At 44.9% G+C, this 14,647-nt stretch overlaps 1 protein-coding gene across 1 annotated transcript in view; it reads left to right on the forward strand.

Moving 5' to 3' along the window:
* The first annotated feature begins 218 nt into the window (after window positions 1-218).
* IFI35 (interferon induced protein 35) overlaps window positions 219-14,647 on the forward strand; it is a 215,307-nt gene continuing 200,878 nt past the window's right edge. The window contains exon 1 of the mRNA XM_069634190.1: window positions 219-428. The gene's annotated coding sequence lies outside the window, so the exon portion shown is untranslated. The remainder of the gene's footprint in view (window positions 429-14,647) is intronic.

Raw genomic sequence — 14,647 nt, forward strand, 5'->3', positions numbered from 1 at the left:
AGCACATACTTATAATGGGAAACAACAGAACTGCAAACCCTAACATGCAACAGGAAAATCCAGGACTGGCTCACGTTATACATGGAACACTTGTGTATAGGCGCGTTATAAATGGCATATCATATATCATGACAGGGACTACTTGGCAGCGATGCATGCCAGCATGCCCCATTCCAAAGGGGAACTACTTTTTTCTTTGCATTGTGGGACTGGCACGCCTTCTTTCCTAACAGAAAAGAAAAACGAAGTCCCAGAATACAAAGAAAGCAACTCTGATGGTTGCTATTTAGAGCTCCTATTTTCATTTCAAACAAGTTCAGAATTGAAACTGAAAGTATATTGGGCTCGGCCGAAGGGGAGGCACACCAGGAAGTGCACACCTACACTGCTGGCGATCTCGCAGGAGGAGGCTGGGATTCTCGGGCAAGGTAGGAGATAGCGAACGGGGGGACACCCTCTGCGCAGTGCGTGCTGTCTAACGGGGACCTAGGGGGTGCTCCTTCACGCCGCAGGGGGGAGGAGTCAGGAGGGGTGCAATATGGGTACTCGGTAAAGTACACTATTCCGCTAACTCAGGGCTCCTTTCAAACAGTAGAGAATGCTTTTTAACCTCAGGTCAACCGGAGAGGGTCGTGGCAAGCATCGGGGTTTGGGCTTTCAGGAGAGTTAGGTAGAGGGTTGCATAGGAAACGCTTCTGCCGACCGCCACACGAGTCACGACTCGGGAACACGAAACCAACAGTAACAAGGGCAAAGGTGAGAGGGTCGGCTATGATGGGTTGAAAACATGGCAACTCGTATTTGTTTGAAGAGATTTCAAGCTTTCTGTGTAAACACCTTGTAACTGGTGGTTTTATTTTCACTTTGGCATTCGCTTTTGCATTGCGGTATTTGTAGTTTCTCGTATTAGTCTTTTACTCCCAGTGAGAATAAATAGAGCTACAATAACTTGTATGGGTGGGGAATTCCGCGATGAGATTACTTTTTGTGTGTTTACTCGTAGTGTGTGCAGGGATTTAAATTGTTGGGACTGGGAGCATTATCCATGCCATTTCGCAGACACTAGCCTAATCCTGGTTTTAATTTTGCTGTCTGTTCCTTGTAGTCCTGGATTTACTCATACACCCAGGACTAAAAGTCGCAAAATGTAAACCCAACACCAGGACTGGAGTAGTGTCTTCCGAACGGAATGGATGATCTTGGCATGTATGTTGTAGCAGAGGCGAGTCTGGTTAGCTTGACACCAACATCTAACAGGGGCTGGATTTACATACATTTGCGCAAGGGCAATTTACCTTTGTGCATGAGCAGTTGCACAGGTGCCAGTGTAAGCAATTGTTTTGTAATTGTTTATTTGTACAGCGCTTGTACACAAGTAAAGTGCTTCAAAGCGGGAAGGGAGCAAGGGAAAAAGAGTTGTCATTCTTAGGCCTTGAAGTTTAATAGCGTACTAGGACTGCTGGCATTTCACCTAGTGAAAGTGCATGAAGTGTAACAGGCGCAACCAGATTAGGGAGGGGAGACAAATGGGGGGACAAGACTGAACTTACTAGGCCTAGTAAATTCAGTTCATGCCAGTGTACAGACAGGGGTGCAGGGAAGGGGGAAACACGTGCACCCAGTCCAGCACGGCCCTGGGTTAAGTGCAGGGATGTTAGCTCTCTCAAGGAACATATGATGAAGTGCAGGAACGAAAGCTTAAAGTGCAGTAGTGCTGAACATACTGCAGAGGCCCGGAGAAAGTGCAAAGACTGGCGGGGGAGCCTGGGACCTGTGAGGTTCTGGAGGTGAGGCAGGCGACCAGGCAGCAAAAACTGAGCAGAGTTAGAGGAGAGATGGAGGAGTGAGGCTATAGAGCAAGGGAGAGAGAAAGGGGAAGATAAAAGGAAGGACTTGAGGAGTTTCCGGCTCAAGGTGGAGGGAGGCAGGGAGGCTGTTTCAGATGGAGGCACCTACAGAGGATAAAGATCTACTTCCAAATTTCCGTTTGGAAAAATGGCTCACACTCTGAGAGTTGGACTAGGACGAGTGGAGGGTTCTAGAAGGAGAGTATTTATGAAGAGAGCGTTGTAGATATTGCGAGTCCTGGCCCCAGAAAGCCTTGTGGACTATGCAGAGGGTCTTGAACTTGATCCTAGCAGCCACAGGGAGCCAGTGGAGGGATTTCAGTGCGGGAGAGATGCAGTCCCTGGGCTTGAGGCCAGGGAGAAGTCTGGCAATTCTGTTCTGGATGAGTTGTAGCCGGTGGAGAGTAGAAGTAGGTGATTGAGAAAGAGGCTGTTGCAGTAGTCCAGCCTAGAGAGAATCAGGACTTTGGGGGTGTGATGCTGGAAATGCATCGGAGGGACAGGGCCTCCGTATCCTTGTCCTTTACTGCTTTTTATCATGTGTTCTGTCGTGTTTTCCGCGCAGGAGTTCATGTGAGACTCCTGGCGGTGCAGCTCTCTCTCTTTTGGTTTGGTGAACGGACCCGTGGGATACCCTTATGGCACCCATGGGTGGGGGTACAGCCCTGTGCCCCTAGTGTATGTTTTTGGGCACCTGTGGGTGGCCCGCAGAGCAGGGTATGGGTTGATGGCAGCTCCATGCTGAATTTGACAGGTGCGCGGAGTATCCTCTATTTTGGGATACCCCGGCCCTGCCATTGGGATCAGTTGATTCCGGATGGAAAACAAAATGGCCCCTGCGGCCTCTTGCTTTCTATTACCTATTAACTTGTTTTCCAGGGAAGCCTTGACTCTTTCCTTCCCCCTGACTGGCTGTTGGGTGGAAGTGCCATATATGGTGTTGTTGTGAAGGCCCGGCCAGACTAGCTGGAGCCTTCCCAGTGACTGTATGTTGTGGGTACCACCTGTGGGTGGGACCTGGGTGAATAGAGTGTGTGACGAATATGCATTCTGTGTTGTGGATGTCTAGTATCTGGTGGTTGACACAATGACTGAGACAGCCCTGCCCGAAACCGGTATGAATGCAGCTTGGAGTGTTGAAGGGCTCGGTACTTGTCCCAATACACATAACTTGTTGTGAGTGTCTGGAGAGAAGTGAATGGCCTGAATACCTCGTGTGCCTGATTGGCTGGCTGGCTGCCTGCCTGCCTGCATGAATGCCCTTAGTCGTGATTGGATGCTTGAGTGTGACCCAGCTGAATGAATGGGAGATCAACAGTATATCTGGGGACCTCTCACTGCTAGGAATCGTGTTCAGAAGCTGAAGTCCACTACGACGAGTAACTGGAGTAACTTAAGCTTGACCTTGAAGCCCTGCTGGACGAGAAGAATTGCTGTTGCTCTCCTTCACAATCTGAAAGCTGCTGTGCCTCCAAGGACTGACCCAGAGAGGACCTGGTAAGGCGCCCTCTTCCCGAGCTACGAGGGACCATTGTGCACAGCTGATCTTTGCCAAAGCTCCCTGGTAGACAGACCTTCGACAGGCTGCCGACCCGAGACGGGGACTGCCGCGGAATCTCAAAGAGAAGCACTCAGACTGTTGTCCGCCACTGTCGACGACCGCCGTCGCCAACCGGAGCCGCCGTGCTCCCGTTTGCCTAAGAACTTCATTTGATTATCGGACGCTCTTGTCTGCATCGTCGCCCGCTTTATCCCGCTGGAGAAGGCCCGACCGTCGACGCGCCGAGGAGCATCTGCCGGTGGGTTTCCCCGACACCTAAAGACCACAGAGACGCCGACGACTCGACGCACTTGCTGGGCCACAGTTCTTCATCATCTCTTTGCGGTCCAGAGCTATCGTCACCGAGGTGCCCCGCACGCCTTGTCCTTGCAGGACGCCAACGCTCTGTCGCCGACGATCACCGCTAGGAACGAAGCTGCCACTTCACTGCCATAGTTCAACCTGTTCGCCATCGGACGTTCGACCCGTGACTCCTGCCTTAAAGGAAGGGCACTCGAGAAGGGCCATCGATTCCCCGACACCGAACGCCGAGTTCCTCGACGCCTCTCGATGACCCGTGGCTCCTGCTTTAAAGGGAGTCGCTGAAGAAGGATCGGTCGACGCATCATCAGAGAACTCTACTCCACCAGGTACATTGGGAGGGGGGGTAAAACCTTAATGGGAGGAAATAAGACTATTGAACAATATATGGACTGGGCTTGTGCTATATATCTTTATTTACAGGTTGCCCAGGTGGGGGGACCTCCACACAGAACTGTGCCTAGTGGTAGGGGTAAGCATTCTGCCTATTGTTTGAACCATCTTACGTTCCTGCCTATCTCTATTGCTGGTTTCCTCATTATTGATCTGTGTGACATTTTAACCGTACAGTTGAAGCACTTTAAGGAGATTCGATAACATTGGTGGTACCACTTTAGAATTGTATATATTTATCATTATTGACTTCCAAGTACAAAGTGCGTTATTGTGATCGTGTACATACCTTTGAATATGAATTATATAAAGACTGTGTTTTCAGTAATACAGTGTGTGGACATTCCTTTGTGGGGGTTCGGGGACTACACTGTACTTAAGAACCAGCCCGCATCACCTCCTGAGAAGCTAGGCCTTGATTGCTCGTCCATTGCTACCGTAATAGAGAATCTTGTCTGGGGTCTTCTGTGCCTCTCCTCTACCATATAGAGAGCAGAAGTACAGACACCCCCTACCAGTCTTTACAGGGGGAAGGTGAGAAAGGGTAAAATTCCTCTGAGGAGGTGCAGCTAGTAGTGGGATCTTTTTAGAGATGTAAGAAGAGAAGGAGAGAGTGGAGTCAAAAATGTCCCGCAGGTTTTTTGCCTCACTGGTAGGTGAGGTTGTGGGGCCAAGGGAGGCCGGCTAGTGGGTAAATTGGAAAAGCGGGGGCAGAGGGTCCCAATGAGGATGATCTCTGTCTTACTGTCATGAGGGCATAGATCGTTAGCAGCACACCAAGATTGAATTGTGGACAGACAGTCCGAGAGGAGCGAGGAGGAAGATACAGAGGGTAGCCTGAAGGAGAGCAGTGTGTCATCCGCATAACACTGAAAGTTACACGTGAAGGTGGAGATGAAGTGGGCCAGAATGTTCATGTGGACATTGAAGAACCACGAGGATAGGTTAGATCCATGGTGGACGCCACAAGTGGAGAGAGTGATAGAGGAGAGAAAGGACCCAAGTTCCACCGCAGAAGGACGGTCCGAGAGAATGGAGGCAAGCCACACCAGGGCCAGATCTGTGATGCCCAGGGTATCACAGAGATGGGAGATCAGGATGTTGTGGTTTCCAGTGTCGAAGGTAGAAGAGAGATTGCGAAGAATGAGGACAGAAGCAGAGTTAGTCAAGATTTGAGAGCAGGTTTTCATGGGTGTTCAAAATAGCAGTTTCCGTGCCTCTGGATGCTCTAAAGCCAGAGTGATGGTCATGGAGACAACCAACAGATTCAGTATGGAGGGTAAGCTGAGAGATGGCTAATTTCGACAGGGGTTTGCCCAGGAAAGGAGTGATAGAAATCAGGCGGTTGTTAGCCGGGATAGAAGGGTCAGCAGAGGGTTTTTTGAGCAGCGTGTGCTCAAGAGAGTGCTTGAGAGAAGTGGGGGAAAACTCCAGTGGTAAAAGAGAGGTTGCAGTGGTCGGGCAAGGATGGAGCAATATAATCAATGTAGTCCTTGATGATTTTAGGAGGGCAAGGGTTAACCTGTTTGGAGGAGACTTTCATGGACTAGACTTGTCTAGAGACCTCGACAGGGGAAAGGGAGGTGAGCAAGGGGGGCGGCCGAGGGGGGGCCCAAGAGAAGTGGGTCCAGGCGAAGGTGGTGTGGGGGAGAGAGGACGGGATGTCCCGTGTTTTGGCAGTGAAATGGGCAGCCAGGGCCTAGCAAAGGGTCTGGTTGCTGCAGTAGAGGATGAGGCTGCAGAGGATATGCGAGTTCCTTGCAGGCTGTGAAGTGATTTTGACATGGCACTAATGCAATGGTGCAGATAGACTTAGTCCGCGCTAGAAGCTACGTTTGGCTCCCAAGGCCAACTGGTGTCAAATACATCTGGTGGCATTAAGTCTTAGTGTTTGCAAATGTGCATAAAGGGAGCCAGTGGCACTGACTTGGTGGAGGTTGGAGATTTTCCTCTACTAACGCCTCCTGAGACAGCAACCTACAGACCATTAAATACAGGATCTGAAGAATGGCAGTGATTAATTATGGCTGAGAGAAGACAAAAGAGAGTAATCAGGGAGGACCATTAACACGTCAGTGTAACATTCCCACCTGCTACCACAGATTGTTACTTTAAGTGGAGCAGGTGTATAAGGTACTCTGTAAAGATCCTGCTTTTTTTGCTTAAAATACAGTATTACAGCTTCTGCGAAGAAACAAACTAAGCTTATTTCATCATCATTTGTATATTGCCTTTCACCATTAATATGGTCCCAACTCGGTGTAGGTTGAACACCCCGGAGGCCGAAGTCCAGGTATGGGAAGATTAATCAAGAGAAGTTTAGAATGCTTCTGTGCATTTTTGCTGTAGCAAAATTGGGTAGGGCTAGCCAGGTCCCTACGAGCTAACCATGTCAGGCAGGTACGTGGATGGGTGCTTTTAAAAAGATCAGCGAGCGTTTAAGAGAAGTAGAAATATATTATGTATCCAGATAGACCACATTTTTGTTGTGGGTGTAGCTGCATTCTAATGGAGGAGGTGTTGTGCAATATTTTGCTGGGAAAGGCGTATGATTGTAGATGTGTGCGGGAGAGTGGCCTTGCCGTTGGCTAACATTCATAAGTATGTAGTGAGATATGTTCCATTCTGCTGTTGCTGGCTGCTGATCACAACGGTCTCCTAACCTACTGAGTTGTCTTTGCAACAGTCTGCTATAGGATACCCGGCTATTCCCGCACCCCACAAACAGTTTTGGCCTGCTCACCCCCTCCAATTCAAGGCTGTGTTGTGGGGGTACATTAACAAGGTTCCTGTTAGGTCTTTAAATACTTTCAATGTAAATAGGCATCCACTTTATATATTTGAATATATTGTTTTCGTTCAAGCTCTCTGTCTCGGCAGACCTGTGCTGTCTTTAACCTGTTTTTTACGCTGTCTCCTGGGAGATGGGCTAACATTCCAGGTTCCAAGGAGGGCTATAAGTACCACTGTTGGTGTTACAGTTGGTGACTGTTGATGGAACGGCTGGAGAGGGAGGGTCTCTTACACCGTTCTCTTAATAAATACTTTTGTTTAGTCTTACCTGGATCTTCGTGATTGCCTTCAGCATAGGTTTTGGCAACGACCTGAAGAAACTTGGAGGCCCTCCTCCGTGTCGCTGGTCGTCCTTGGCTGCAACCCGGTCCTCCTTTGTGTGGAAAGACTGTGTGCACGGTACTCCTGATGGGCTACTTCATTGAGGAGTGGCTTGCCGCACTATTTGATGCAGATGCGAGAAGAGCTGGGACGCATCGAGAAGGGAGACTGCTGGCAACGGATTCCCCTTGTTTGTGTGAGGCAGACGTCAATCGCCAGGAATCTGGGGATTGAGGGCGGTGTTCGGCAGTTGGACGCTGTGCTGCTACTACCGAAGGGCAACCCTGCGGACAAAGGCGGCACTTGGCGGGCACACGCTCGTTGGCTCGGCTTGGCTCCTTTTCTTTTGAGAAAAGGCAATTGCAACATATAGTTACGTCCTACAAAACGATGGTAAGCGTGTCCAGCCCATATTCCACCGAGATTCTCATCCCACTTTCTGGGGATTACAAACAGGATTTGGCCTTGGTGAATAGGATATACCTCATAATCCAGACATGGATGGCACGCCATGGTCTATGCTAGAATGATGACAAAACGGAGCTCATCATACTCGGGACCGCACCTAACATTAAGAAACTTAGCCAAGACTACTCATCTTTTGTCATAGACGGCCATACAATCAAAGTTGCCAAGGAGGTAAAAACGTAAGGTTTTTACCTCGACTCTAGCCTTACCCTGGCAAAACAAGTGAGCGCTATGGCATCAGCCACTTCCTACACCTGCAAGCTGATCAGATCAGCAAAGCCATATCTCTCCACAATCGGCTGCCCCCACTAGCAAGAGCGCTTGTGCTATCCAAACTGGATTACTGCAACACTCTCTACTTGGGATCCAACAAATACATCACTCAGAAAATCCAAATATTACAAAACAATGCCCTTAGAGCAGCTTTGGAAATCTCTAAAAGAGAACATATATCAATGATTAGAAGACAATCCAACTGGCTCTCTACGGTTGACAAAATTAAGCTGAAAATTGTGTCCCTAACATTCAAATTCCTCAATAACTCAGCACCGAGCTACTTGACAGAGAGGTTCAAAAGAAGAGTCACTTCCAGACCCACTAGAGAAGCTTACATGAACTGCCCATCAGTCCCCCTTTCAAAATGACTACAACTGGAGGGAATAGTTTCCCGGTCAAAGCGGCCCAACTGTGGAACTCCCTCCCACCCACTCTGAGGACTGACCAATCTTACCCACACTTTAGATTAAACCTTATCAAGTGGCTTAAAGGAAATGATCTATAAGTTCTAGCTACATTTGAATTAGCAACCAAACTGACCTTTCTCTTCGACTCTATATCCTTACTTGTAAATGCATATGTACTACTTGCTGTATTCGTATTAACCTGTACTTGTGTAACCATGTAACCCTGTAACTTGTAAGCTTCAAGTATTCTTGTTCTCGCCCCCTGATACCTTTGGGTCTGGTGCGCGTTACAAATAAATAAACAAACATAGCCTGTTTACATTGGAACTCCCAAGGCGGAGCTGCGTTTTGAAGCTGCATGCAAACAGTTTACCTTGACTGGCTTTAATGACCTGGTAAAACGCAACATTTGTTTGGACCTTTTTTGTGCGGCTTTCTCCGTTTATGCTTTTCTATGCATGAGAAATTAGCTTCAATCGAGAGCTGGGAAGTAATAATGACAATTCTCACCACGCAATTCCTTGCGTCCCTAGGGGAGCCTAGAGCACCATGGACTGTATGAAAGGAGGACTTCCAAGAATACATTAGGGTTTGAAGGCAGGTGCATTTGCAAGAGTCTGCCGGACCTCCCACATGTTGCTTCTGGCTCCCGGAAAGGGGAAGATGTTCTGAACCCATATGAGACCATAATGAAAAAGATGGAAATACATAAGAAGGTGAGCATTCTCTTGCAACAATATCACTTTAGCACCAGAGATCAGAGTAAGGACGAAGCTGTAGAAGAGTTTTTGACAGCACTAGGAGAACTGGGAAATAAGTGCAACTTTAGTCTTTCGTATGATGAACGACTCGGAGATCAGTTAATTTTGAAAGTCAATAATAAGAGAGGAAATCTGGGCCAAAGTGGACCCAAGTTTGGAAGAGTTCCGAGACATTGCCAAAAGACTAGAACACATGCTGGCCTGTGTTAAGGAAATTCAGAGTAAGGATGGCAAAGACTCTGTCAGTGCCATTGGCCCTTCTAAAAACAAGAGGGCATTGGTGAACCAAGAAGAAGACGCTTAATTCCCCTAGAATGAGACAGAAGAGTGAAGTGCATGGCGAGAATCATGGGCGCAACTCGAGACATAGTCAGTTGTTGCCTCAAAGAAAATGCTTTAGCTGTGGGAGTGTTTCATATTTTGCAAACAATATTGAGTGCCTGGGCACAACAGTGTGTGTAGCAAATGTGGAACCAGAGGTCACTTTAGTAGATGTCAGAACTTCTAGCAAAAAGGGATCCGAGAAATTACAGAGCTGGGAGAGTGCAAGGATGCATGTTCAGATGACAAAAGGGCATGGCGTTAGATGGTCTGCAAGTAACATTAGCATGGTCAAGAGTATGAAACCTCATGCCATAGTTCTGGTGAATGGAGTTGGTATACACATGTTGTTTGACTCTGGCTCAGACTATACCATCATAAACAGGGAGACATGGCAAAGGTAGTTTGAAAATACCTCGAATATTAAGGCCAGTGCGTATGGTGGAGCTCAAATCGGTTTGGTGGGGTGTTTTGTTGCGACTTTGGAATGTAAACAGAAATGCACAAAGGCAACAGTGTATGTCTCGGAGAAAAGAAGGATGCCTAATAGGGGTACCAACAGAGTGCTAATTAATATTGTGATTGATCCCATAGCACCAGGTAAAGTTTTGGCTGTCTCCGAGGTTACAGGTAAACCAGAAGACTTGTTTTGTGAAGTGTTCAGTGAGACTTTATGATGTCTAAAGGTCTACGCGCGTAGGATCAAACTAAAAATAGAAGCCTCACCCAAAGCTGCTCGACTCAGATGTGTTCCACTTGCATTGTGTGAGGAAGTAACAAAGAAGAGTGAGAGATTGGTGTCACAAGACTATAATTAAGCCCGTAGAGGCATCTGAATGGTATTGTCCCATGGTGACAGTGAGAAAGGGGAGTGGAGATGTTTAACTATGTGTAGACTTGAGGGCACTGAATAAGTGTGTAATAGTGGACAGATTTCCATTACCAGATATTGGGGAGTTACTGAGTTTTATTGCGGGCGCGAAAGTATCTACTTCTCTCGATCTTGCCTCAGTCAACCACCAAGTTCTATTGCACCCTGAGTCGAGAGATCTCGCTATTCATCATCCATGAGGGAAAGTTTAGGTTCAAAGGGATGCCCTTTGGACTCATTTCTCCTGCTGTGTTCTTTCAGTGCACAATTAAAGATATTTTGAGGGAAATGGAGGGCCTAGTGCATTACCAAGATAATATTCTTGTCACGGGTAGTGATGTCAAAGTGCACGATACGAAACTGCATGTGGTGTTGTAGAAATTGCGTTGAGCTGGGCTTACTTTGCAAAAGAGCAAATGCAAGTTCAGGGTTAGTGAAATAGATTATTTGGGACAAAGGCTCACAGGTGAAGGGGTAACACCAAAAAAAGAGAGCCTTGTAGCATCCACTGTCAATCTTGAAGCACCGAAGGACAGGCAGCTGGTTCTATCATTCTTGGGGATTTTATCCGAAGTTTATAACGAGCTTTGCCGACGGCTGCAGGAACATTGGAGCATTGTGTAAAAAGGATGTTGAATTTGAGTGGTCGCCAGAATGTGACCCAGAGTTTATGGGAGTACTGAAAATGATCTCCAGTGCACCTGTGTTGGGGTGCTTTGACACCATGAAGGATACCTACGTCACGACAGATGCAAGTGAGACAGGGTTGGGGGCTGTGTTACAAAACGGCAACACAGTTGAAAGTGTAATTGCCTTCGCATCAGGGGTTCTTATGGGCCTGGAACCCAGGTATTCTGTCATTCTGTAATTGAAGAGGAGGCATTGTGTGCAAAGTGGGCTATAGAGAAATTGTGTGTGTTTTTGTGGGGCAGGACATTCACTATCCTAAGTTATCATACGCTACTGGTGGTGGTTTTTATCTCAAAGGGCCCAGATGGTATACCTAGAAGAATAGCAAAGTCGTTTAACGCGCTGCATGCCCATTATTTTGCTTTGGCGTTTGTTCTGGGTAAAGAAAACCTATTAGCTGACTCTCTGTTCCTCAATGGAGGTGTTTCCTCTCAAGTAGAGGAAGAGAAGGAATCTCCTCCATGAGGTATTTGTTGTATGTGAGGATTCTGTCTCTCGTACTGAATGGGAGCCTCCCAGCAAGGTTGATGCAGATGTCAACAAGGTCAGGGAGTTTGTGCTAGGAAATTGGCCAGGTTGGGACAGTGAATGTGGTTTGGGTGCATTTCACAGAGTAAAAGGCGCATAAAGTGTAGAAGGGTGTCATGTTTTGTGTTCAGGACGGATTGTTCCGCCTCAGGGAATCGGGAAGAAACTGTTGTAGGTGGCACGTAGTAGCCACCTTGGTATGATGAAGACAAAGGGCCGACTCAGAAATGATTACTGGTGGCCAGGTTTAGTCAGTGAGGTGGAGGACGTCAATAGCAAAGAGAAATTCCAAAACATAAATTGACCAACGCTCCAATTTTGAATTTTATTAAATTTGTGCAACACTTATCCTCTACACGTGTTTCACCACTTGTCCATAAAGTGGCTCATCGGGAGGTAAACTGTACATTTGTACTCGAACTTAGGCGAACAAGAAGAAATAGTGTGAAGAAAAAAGAAACAGAAAAAGATTTTTAGCCATATTCTACTAATTATACTGTGTTAACACATTATTACTTCAGATTTGTTCTTTGTATCAAATAAACATTTATGAAACTTAGCTGATGCCCTTAAAAGGGTAATTGAAGGGGTAATACCATCTCTCATATACATTCTAGATTTATCACATAATGTTGCCTTCTTTTGTTTTCAAATTGCTTTCTAATTTCCAGCAGTCATTTAACATTAACGAAGATGCAGATATTATTTTTGCAAATGTAAAAGGACCTTACTTATTAAGAATTTTGTCTTTAAACTTTTCTGTTTTTGTGGGATTGGTTTCCTGTTACCTTTTGATAAATCTTCTCTTTCAAGTTTGAAGTTTTTACTTCTTGGTAAATAGTTTGGCAGTCCCTATAGACATAGAAAAAAGTTGGCTAAATTTGATGACAACAAATGGTCATCTTGCATTGAATAATTCAAAAAATGAACTTACTAAATTAAAGAAAAAAAACTAATTTGCTAGCTACCAGAACATCATCTTACCTAGATATCTATAGCTCCAAGATTGCATTGGATTCCGGTCGAAGATTCGGACTGCTGCGAAAAAGTCAACTAAGTTGGCCGCTATTTCTACGTTATTTACAGCGGGATGACGTCAGGCGTATCATCATGTGACGATCGTGCGGCATCAAGACGCCATTTTGGTTTGGTGGTGCTTTTTGTAAAATATAAGTAAATAACAATTGTTTTAATTGCGAATTAATTCTTTGTGACGTACGTGCGTCCGTGTTGTGATGCCATTGTTTATTTAGTCGAAGGGACAGTTTAAGTTACGCATGTTTAGACGTTTGTTTTGGCGTGATGTCGTCCCGCGTTTCATTGTCAAATGGTCGCGTCACATTGAGGACGCCATCTTAGGTTGGTAATAATCTTAGACTTTCTAATGTTGCTGCTAATTTAATCGCAATTTAAGTAAATAATAGTGCTTATGATCAAGGATTATTCTTTTTCAAGGTGTGCACTTAACATGTTATAATGCCATCATTTATATTGTTAAATTGGTAATCTAAATTACGTATTGTTCGTTTCATTTTATAGGCTTGAAAACCTAATGCACTCCTTTCTTTTTGATAGTGATCAGTGCCTTATAAGATAACATATTTTGTATCGATTTATGGTAACAAAACCCCATGTATAGGTACATTACCATAAGGAAATTAATATTTGTATTGAATATATTTATTATATGTCGTGATATAATTGAGGGCACTATAACCTTTTTTTCAGAAAAAAAATGTTTTGTTCAAATTTACAAAGATAGTAGTTAATTTTAAACAACCTAAGACAATGCCTTCTCTGTGAAAAATGTCTCCACAAATAGTTATTTACTTCCCTCTTATGTCTGTATTGTTATTCACAATGCTGTTGCCTGAAAGAAAAAACATTATTAATGCTACTTAGCATCAGAGGGCCTTGTTTTGCCTCATATATATATACCGAATAACATAGTAATAATATAGTCACATATTTGCTTAGATATTGACAAATTCTTAAACAAAATGGTGCAGTTCATGGTCTGCATTGAGACCTACATTGGTGCTGTCCATAGCAAAAATCCAATATGCTTCCCTTTTGCGCAATAGTTTTTCTCTGTTACCTCCTCTTTCTGGAAGGCAAATTTGTTCAATTCCAAAGAATCTGATCATCATGATGTCTGGCGGTTTGTGATTTTCTAAAACGTGTTTGCTTAATGGGTAACGTATGTCCCGTAATTTGATTTTCCGAATATGTTCATATATTCTTGTCTTCAAGGGTCTAGTGGTACTTCCAATATAGATTTTGGCGCATGCGCATTTGATGGCATATACAGTAAATTTGGTATTGCAGTTCAAAAAATTCTCTGTGATATAGTGAGCCGTTGGCTTTAGAGCATTCCTTTAGACCATTGATAGCATAGTTAAACATTTTACAGTTTCCACATTTATAGAAGCCTTTTAAATTGTCTGTAGTCCATAGTTGATGTAGACCTTTTTGTGTTTTGTGTTCAACAAAATGTGATGGGCAGAGCATATTCTTTAAATTCGGTGCTTTTCTAAAAGTAAGACACAGGACTTTTGATAAGAATGGTCTTAAATCTTCACCTGTGGTGCGAATGTTCCAATGTTTATTGAGAATCTTTCTCAGATGGATGGCCTCAGTGTTATAAATTGTAATGAATCTTATAGGATTAATTTTCTCTGCATCCATTTTTTTCATTTTTTTTCTCCGTTTTTCCACTTAATAGATCCATCCTATTTTGTGCTTGGCTTTTGCTGATAGCTTTTGAAAGGAGATCTTTTTTGTAGCCTCTTGCTTGAAATTTGAATTTAGCTGTTTTAGAATGATTTTTAGTTTCTTGGTCATCAGAACAGTTATGTTTAATTCTTAAGAATTATCCATATGGAATGTTATTCTTTATGTGAGGTGGGTGATGACTTGCAGCATGAAGGATGCTATTTCCTGCTGTCGGTTTTGTCAAGAGGGTAGTATTGATTCGGTTGTTGGAAATATAAAGTTTTAAGTAAAAAAAAAATGAATTTGATCAACACTTTCTTCCATTGTTAGTTTTAAATTAAACGAGTTGTTGTTCAGAAACCGGTGATATTCATTGAGTGATTGTTACCTTTCCA

This window comes from Ambystoma mexicanum, chromosome 13 (assembly GCF_040938575.1).
Source record: "Ambystoma mexicanum isolate Mex_15411 chromosome 13, UKY_AmexF1_1, whole genome shotgun sequence".
Classification (NCBI taxonomy): Eukaryota; Metazoa; Chordata; class Amphibia; order Caudata; family Ambystomatidae; genus Ambystoma; species Ambystoma mexicanum.